Genomic DNA, 8,085 nt, shown 5'->3' on the forward strand with positions numbered 1-8,085 from the left:
TTAACTCTTAACCAGGTATTCTAGCCATCCCTTAACTGGGTGATCCCTAACAGGATCGGTTCCTAACAGAACCTATTGTATCAGTCTTTAACCGGACAAGGCTCCTAACAGAGCAAACTTCTAAAGAGTTCAAAAACAACCTTGTGGGTATTCATCCCCACCATGGTTTTTTCTAGTTGGGTTTCCACGTGAAAAATGTGTGTGTCATATGTGATGTCCTTTTCATGTGATGATATGTTGTTTTCTATCAAGCATTGAATCATGTTGATCTAGTTGTTTACATATGTCTTTGATGATAGTTTACCTGTTCATGCACTAGGATGAAATGTAAATGAAGTATTAGATTGTGTGAGAAGATAAGTGTCAACCAATTTATGCTTGTCTCAGTTATTCTGAGTTTTGCTAGTTGTACTCTGTTTAAGACTGGTGTTACTGTTTATCTATAAAAGCACAGTGTCTACTGATAAACCGGTTTAGGACTATGATTTTTATATGTACTGATTCACCCCCCTCTCTCAGTACCAGTTTGGTGCTATCCATTCATCATTGAGTTATCATCCTTCTCCATGTCTGGCCAGTAGTAGCCAACCCATAGTAGTTTTTGAGCTAAAGTAAGACCATTCGAATGAGATCCACAAATACCTTTATGGACTTCTGATAATGCACATTTAGACTCTTTAGTTTCTAGACACCTAAGCAATGTACCGTCCAAACCTCACCTAAATAGGTCATTAGCGATGATGACGTACCGTGAAGCATTTTGGATTAGGTTCCTTTTCTCATTATGGGTAAGATTTTCTGGGACAATTTGGTCTCGTAGATAAGAGTAAATATGGCTGTAGCGAGACGAGTCATGTCTAATAATAGAATAGACCATCTAGGACTTGGGAGAATCATAAGAAGGGTAATGTAACTCTTCCACTAGGAATTCAAAGCAAAAATTAGATTCTTGTAACTCTGGTATGGATGCCAAGGTGGCCATAGCATCTGTTGCTCTGTTTGTTGATCTAGGAATCTACTGGAATGACACAAAAGTAAAATATTTCTTGAGATCATCCACCATTTGCTTATAGGACATGAATTTCTCATCTCGAGTCTGATATGTATCATTGATTTGATTGATGATTAGATGAGAATCTCCATAGATGTGTAATTCTAGAACCTTCCATTCAATAGCCAACTTGATCTTGTTTACGAAAGCTTCATACTCTGCAATGTTGTTTGTACAAGGGAAAAGAATCTTGTAAGCCTTCGAGATTGAATACTTTTGAGGAGTAATAAAAAGTATTCCAGCACTGAAACCATTTTGAGTGAAAGACCCATCAAAGAACATCTTCTAGGATTGTTGAGTAAGGTGCATTATTGATTCATTTGGAAATTCTATATGCAGTGGTTGAGTGTCTTTAAGTGGAGCATCAATAAGTTGATCTGCAATCACCTATCCTTTGATGGCTTTGTGTTCCACATATTCAATATCAAACTCTGTAAGAACCATGACCCATTTAGCCAATCTTCCTGTAAGTGTTGCTTTGTTGAGAAGATATTTGAGCAGATCAATCTTAGCTACTAGCTTGATGGAATGTGCTAACATGTAGTGTCTCAATTTTTGTGATGCAAAGACCAATGGCAAGCATTCTTTTTCTATTATAGTGTAGTTAATTTCATAAGACACCAATGTTCTACTGATGTAATATATAGCTCTCTCTTTTTTATTTTCATCATGTTATGTTAGAAGTGCCCCCAATGATGAATCAGTAGCCGATATGTATAAGATCAATGGTTTACCCTGAATTGGTGGCATCAATATTGGTGGATTGGACAGGTATTCTTTGATTTACTAAAGGTGTTGTTCACATTCCTGATCCTAGTTGTAGATTACTCCTTTCCTTAATACTTTTGTGAAAGGTTGAGCTTTGTCTGCCAGCTGAGAGATAAAGCACCTGATTGATTGGAGACATCCCTGTAAACTTCTCATTTGACTGATGTTCTTTGGAGGTGGCATTTCCATTATAGCTTGGACTTTCTTAGGATCAATCTCAATTCCCTTCTTTGAAATGACGTAGCCAAGAAATTTCCCTGATGCTACCCCGAATGCACACTTTTTTGGATTTAGTCGGAGCTTGAATTTTTCCATTCTATCTAATATAAGGCCTAGCTCTTGAATATGCTTGGATCTCTTCATAGTTTTTACTAAGGTGTCATCAACATAGTCTTCCATATTCTTATGCATCATATCATGAAAGACAATAGTTACCGCTCTTTGGTAATATGCTCCTGCGTTCTTTAGCCCAAATGGCATGACATTCTAGCAAAAGGTTCCCCATGTATAGGTGAAAGCTATCTTTTCTTGATCCCCATGAGCTATTTTGATCTGATTATAGCCAAAGAATCCGTCCATTAATGAGTACATCTCATACCCAACAGTCATATCAACTATCATATCAATGTTTGGCAATGGAAAGTCATCCTTTGGACAAGCTTTGTTGAGATCTCTGAAGTCTGTGCAAAACCTAATAGATTTGTTTGCCTTTGACATAGGTACTATCTTTGAAATCCATTCTGCATAGTCTATAGCTCTGATAAATCCAACTTTTAGCAATTTTTCTAGCTCAACCTTGACTAGCAGTGCCACGTGAGGGTGCCTCTTACGGAGTTTTTGCTTGACTGGTTTAACTCCTGGTGTGATAGAAAGATGGTGCATGATAAGATAAGGATCTAGGCCTGGCATATCAGAGTACGTCCATGCAAAATTGATCTTCTTTTCTGAAAAGAGATGAGTGAAATCTTTCAATTCTTCTACTGATAGTGATTGAGATAAGTGAATGATGTGTGGTGTCTCTTGACTCCCAATGTTCACTGGCTAAGTTGGCTCAATCAATATAGAAGACCTTTCTTGAAAATGACTTGGCAGTATATCAAGTATCTCACCTTCAGGCGCCTCAAAGAGGTTTTCACCCTTAGGTACGTCCTTTATTTTCTCTATTTAGATTTTGACACCACCACAATGTGGTTTTCGCCATCAGATCTTTTATTTTTATTTTTCTGATTTTTGCGACTAAGATACTTGATATCTGTTTTAGTCATGTTCTCACTATGTTCGCTGGTGGAAGAATACATGGGTTCAACTACATTGAGGTAATAGGCTAGCGTGTAGTCATTAGCAAAAGTAGGTACATTCATGGGTTGGTCTTGTAGACTACAATCAATTAATTCAGGATGTACCAAGGATAGAGTGTGGACAAGTTCAAGAGAGTTCACAGTATTATCATCACAACTGCGAATTGAAAAGTTGAGTTCTAGAAGATAACTTGCATAAATGTCTCGAGACCAGGAAGAGTCAAAACATGATTATTAAAGTGCACGTTAATATTTAGTTGACCTAATCCAATAGACCTACTTGTAGCATCGTTCTCTACGCCAGACTAGACTTCATATCATGGTTCGACAGTAACAAGATCAGTAGACAAATTATCATCATTTACATCAGAGGATTTAGAGTTTGTTGCTGAATAAACATTGTCACAAATAGGACTATTGTCAGAGTCATCAGAGTCATCAGAGTCGTTAGATGAAGTTTCTGAGTCTTCTTCAAGTGATTGAGTGAATGTATGTATGATATCAACACCAACATCTTTAATGTTGCAAGTTCCTTCAAGATTTGGCTCATTTATAATTTGTATCTGACATACCTGTTGACATAACCTTGATGGTTCTATGAGTCCCCGTCGTCTACTCCATTCAGCTTCCTTTGGACTAATGACTGCTTTTGCTTCTGTAGCTTCCAATTCTTCTTGTGTAGTCCCATACTTGATTTGTTCTATCTTATTAGAGGGGTATATAATAGATGAAATTTTTTCTAGTATTCTTCCTTCTTTCAGCCCTTGTTCATAGTCTTCTTGTCTTTTTAGTCTGATTTCCTCTATCTCCTTTTCTAGCTTTAAGCGCATCAGCTCTTGAGTGTCATCTGTGATATCACTAGACTCTTATGGAGTTTCTATAATGGATGTATCAGAGAGGTGGTCTGGACCCCATTCATACTCGTTTGAGTCAGTTTTTGAATCATCTACTTGTTGCCTACCAGTGTATGTGACTGGAACTTTCAGTGGTACAAACAATTCTTTGATTCTTTCTACTTTGTCTCTCATATCTTCTGGAACTTCAACTCCTTGTATTGTTGTAGCTAACACCATCAAAACTTGAGTACTGACTGTTTCTTCTCTCTTGATTGGTAGTTCCTCTTTTTCTTTTCCACACTCTGCTTGAGTTTGTTGAGTGTTGACTTCTTGTGATGTGGAAAGCGATATCCTTTTCTTCCACTTATACTTAGAAGCATGTTTTTGGTTTGATGTCCTTTTTGGATTGTATCCCAATCCAACCTTATCATTTGTAGATTTTTTTGTAGCTAAATCAGTTCAATAATACCCTCTTGATGTTTGCCCAGGGGACTAGTACCTGAATATCCCATGCGTTGGATCATTTTGTAGCCGAGACCATATTGGGTTGGGGAAATCTCACAATGTCGTACTTCCTTGTTCTGACTATCATCCTTAAAAGCCACTTAAGAACAAAATCCTCTTCTATTTCATCTACTAGGGAAGTAGAAGACTGTACAAAAAGACCATCATATATGATATTCAGAGTTAAAGTCTATGTTCTCATAGCCTCTGATGGTTTGCCCAACTATTTCAATGATGGAGGGAGAGAGACTAATGAAAGTACTGGTTCTATCTTGTATCCATCCATGCCAGTATTTGTAATCTTCAATTTCTTTTCTAAGTCCATCATCAGAGCTTCTGGACTTTCATTTGTAGAGGCTGCTCTATTATGAGGCACAAAGGTATCAACACCTTTTGTCAATGCATTACAGGGGAGATTTGTATCAACTAGGACTCTGTTATAAGGACATTTTAAGCATTGATGGTATGTAGATGGAAATGCCTTCATTTCATGAATCCACAACCTACCCAGTAAGATATTGTACGACAAAGGAAGATCAAGTACCTGGAAAATGACATCTCTTTCTACAGGTCCCACCCTGATTGGTAATAATACCAGACCTTTAGAGGTCCTTTCTTCTTCATCATAGGCTTTAATTGTTATTTTCTTGGTTGGATCAATGACACTTTCATAAAATCCTAGTTGTGTAAGCGGACTGTAAGTACAAATATTCAACCCCGTGCCTCCATCTATCAAAACATGTTTAACTCTGTGTTTATGGATCACGGCTTCAATATGCAATGGCTGGTTATGTGGATAATTTGGTGAGTTGTCATCTTCTTCAGAGAAGGTCAGATGGTGAGGTGAAGTCAGATGACCCACCATAGATTGAAACCGATCAATATCTAAATCTTTTGGAACATTAGTGGTGAGAAGTGCTTTGTCCAGGATCTCTTTATGAGCAGAAGAGATTTTAAGCAATTCAAAGATGGAGATTTGAGCATTCGTTCTTTTCAGTTGTTCAACAATGCTATATCTAGAGGATGATGATGAAGTTAGTTGTTTAAATTTATCAAATGTTGTTTCTTTTTGTTTATTTGATGAGGTTGGTAGGTTTGATGTTGTTTGGGCCAAAGTTGAAGAACTAGCTCCTTGGAGGGTGACTTTCTTTTGAGAATGGGTCATAGCATTTGCATGTCGTGATTCATGTTGTTTATCTTTGATTATAATCACATTGCAATATTCAGGTTGGGAAGACTCAATCATGTTGATGACATTGTCCTTGCTGGTATAAGTGTAATTTACTTTGACACCTTTTATTTTTGAGGAATCACGTTGTTCAAAAATAGGTAAAGCATCTTTAAATGCTTTATGATCAACATTTGTTGGGTGATTCCTGATAACAATTTTGCCAATGTCTATGAGATCTTGAATCTCATGCTTGAGCTTGATGCAGTTGTTTGTGTTATGACCTTTATTTTGATGGCAGTCGCAATATTCATTTTCTCTCCACCATTTTGGTTTGACTTCTGGATCATATGACCTAGAATTATCTGGTAATGTTATCAGATCATTTGCTAATAAAATTTTGAAAGTGGATTCATATGATTCTTCTGGAGGAGTGAATTCGCGTCTAGGTTTCAAAAGCCAAGGTTTCTCTTTGAACCACTCTTTTACTTTGTTCAGAGGATTTTCCACTTCGGTTTCAGTTGCTTTGAGTGCTTACGTGCCACTAGACAAGTTAAATATCATGGGCTTCGAGTTGTTTTTAATAGATTCTACCACTCCGTCATTAGCAATGTTCTTTTTGTTGTCTTTGCCATATTTCCAATACTTGTTCTTTTCTTTAGAGCTAGATCCTAGTTGAGTTTCTTTCCAAGGTGAGATATCTCCCTTCTTTATAAGCACATCTTCCATCTTGAGGGTATTATCTACCATTTTGTTGAATGAAGGATGTACTTGCATCTAGATATTGTATTTCAATTTAGGGATTAAGTTGTTGATGAAGATATCCATCTTCTCAGAATCTGGAATATGCTGTGAATATCTAGAGAGTTCATCTTTCTCCAATGTTGGAGGAAAGTGAGAAAAGGCTCCCCTGTTTTCTGTTTGGTATTGCAAAGCTCTATCATAGTGATTGGGTGACAAATGTTATAGGAGTATTATTGTAGAAATAGTTGGATTAGTTCTTCAAAAGTTCTTATTCCCTTAAGTAGACTTGAGAACCATTCCATAGCTTGCCCTCCCAAACTTCTCAGGACAAGGCGCATGAGATACGTTTGGTCGTGCATGAACTCCATACATAAATCACAAAATTCTCTGATATGGTCTTGGGGATCTGAGTTACCATCATATTTGTCAAATTTTTGGATGTCAACTTGTGAAGGAAATGGAGGCATGTATGGGTTTTTGTCAAATGGAAATGGGCATATTGTCTCTAGAGAATATTGTTTTGGGGATTTATCCTTGTCTTTCAGTTCTGTGATCTCATTCTGTAAGGCTTGTAATTGTCTGTATACCATTATTATAGGTGATTCTTCCTTTTTAGTGACAAGAGTCTGAACGTCATAACCAGTAGGAAGTTTAGTGCCTTGTTTTGCTAGTTCTAGAAAATAGTCTTCTTTTTCTCTAGCCATGATAACCTTCATCATTTTTCGGAAATCTTTATCCTTTTGACATCTATGAATATTAGTTTCTGGAGGTTTAGAGTCTTCATATTCACTTGATGAGGAATCATTGTTGGTATCATGAATACTAAGGTTGCCTTCGGTATTTTGTTTTGTTCTAGGTATAGTGGGAGATAAAGGTTGATAAAAAACTGGCAAATCTGATGAAGGTTTATCAATGAGCGGGTCCTTTACGTAAAATGGGTTATTTTGATATGAGAAGGATTTCCCTTTTCCTTTGGCATCTTTCTTACAAGAAATTATGGTTTGAATAGGCATTTTTATTGATTGATTTGACCTAAAGCTATTTGTGATGCAGAAGTCAAGATCAAATTCAGAGCTAGTTGTTCAGTTAATGTATTGATTGAGAGAAGCAACTAAGATTTAGTCTAGTTTTAGGAAAGATCTATCCTTTGTAAGACGCTTATCTAAGTTGATTCAAGAGAAGCGACTAAGACTCCATCTAGTTTCAAGAATGATCTATCCTGTATAAGACGTTATCTAAGTGACTTAAGTTTGATAAATAGCTGATTGAACTGGTTGAAAGATGATCAATAAAATCATGCAACACAAATGGTAGAGGTACACTGTTTTGATTTGTTTATGCTCAGGATGATGATAACCAGTTTTATGCTCGATGTAGACTGTTTTAGGCAAGTTTGATTATTCTGGACTGACAAAATTAGAGATTCGTACGATAGGTTTTATAGGACCAAACAATAGTTTAATAGATTCAGGACGATGACAATAGTGTTTCGTACGAGTTGCTTCCTAAGATCGTACGACAAATGGGCATGTCTGAAATGACAAATTGATCAATGTAATGTTTTATCGTACGACACATGATGCAGGCTCAAATGATAGTTCCCTAAATAGGATGACAGATAATAAGGTCTCGTACGACATAGAATGCAGGCTCAAACGACAGGCTGTTAGGATTGATGGAATTTCGTACGACATAGATATGAAGCAGGATGATAAA

Source organism: Cryptomeria japonica, chromosome 6, assembly GCF_030272615.1.
Source record: "Cryptomeria japonica chromosome 6, Sugi_1.0, whole genome shotgun sequence".
Lineage (NCBI taxonomy): Eukaryota > Viridiplantae > Streptophyta > Pinopsida > Cupressales > Cupressaceae > Cryptomeria > Cryptomeria japonica.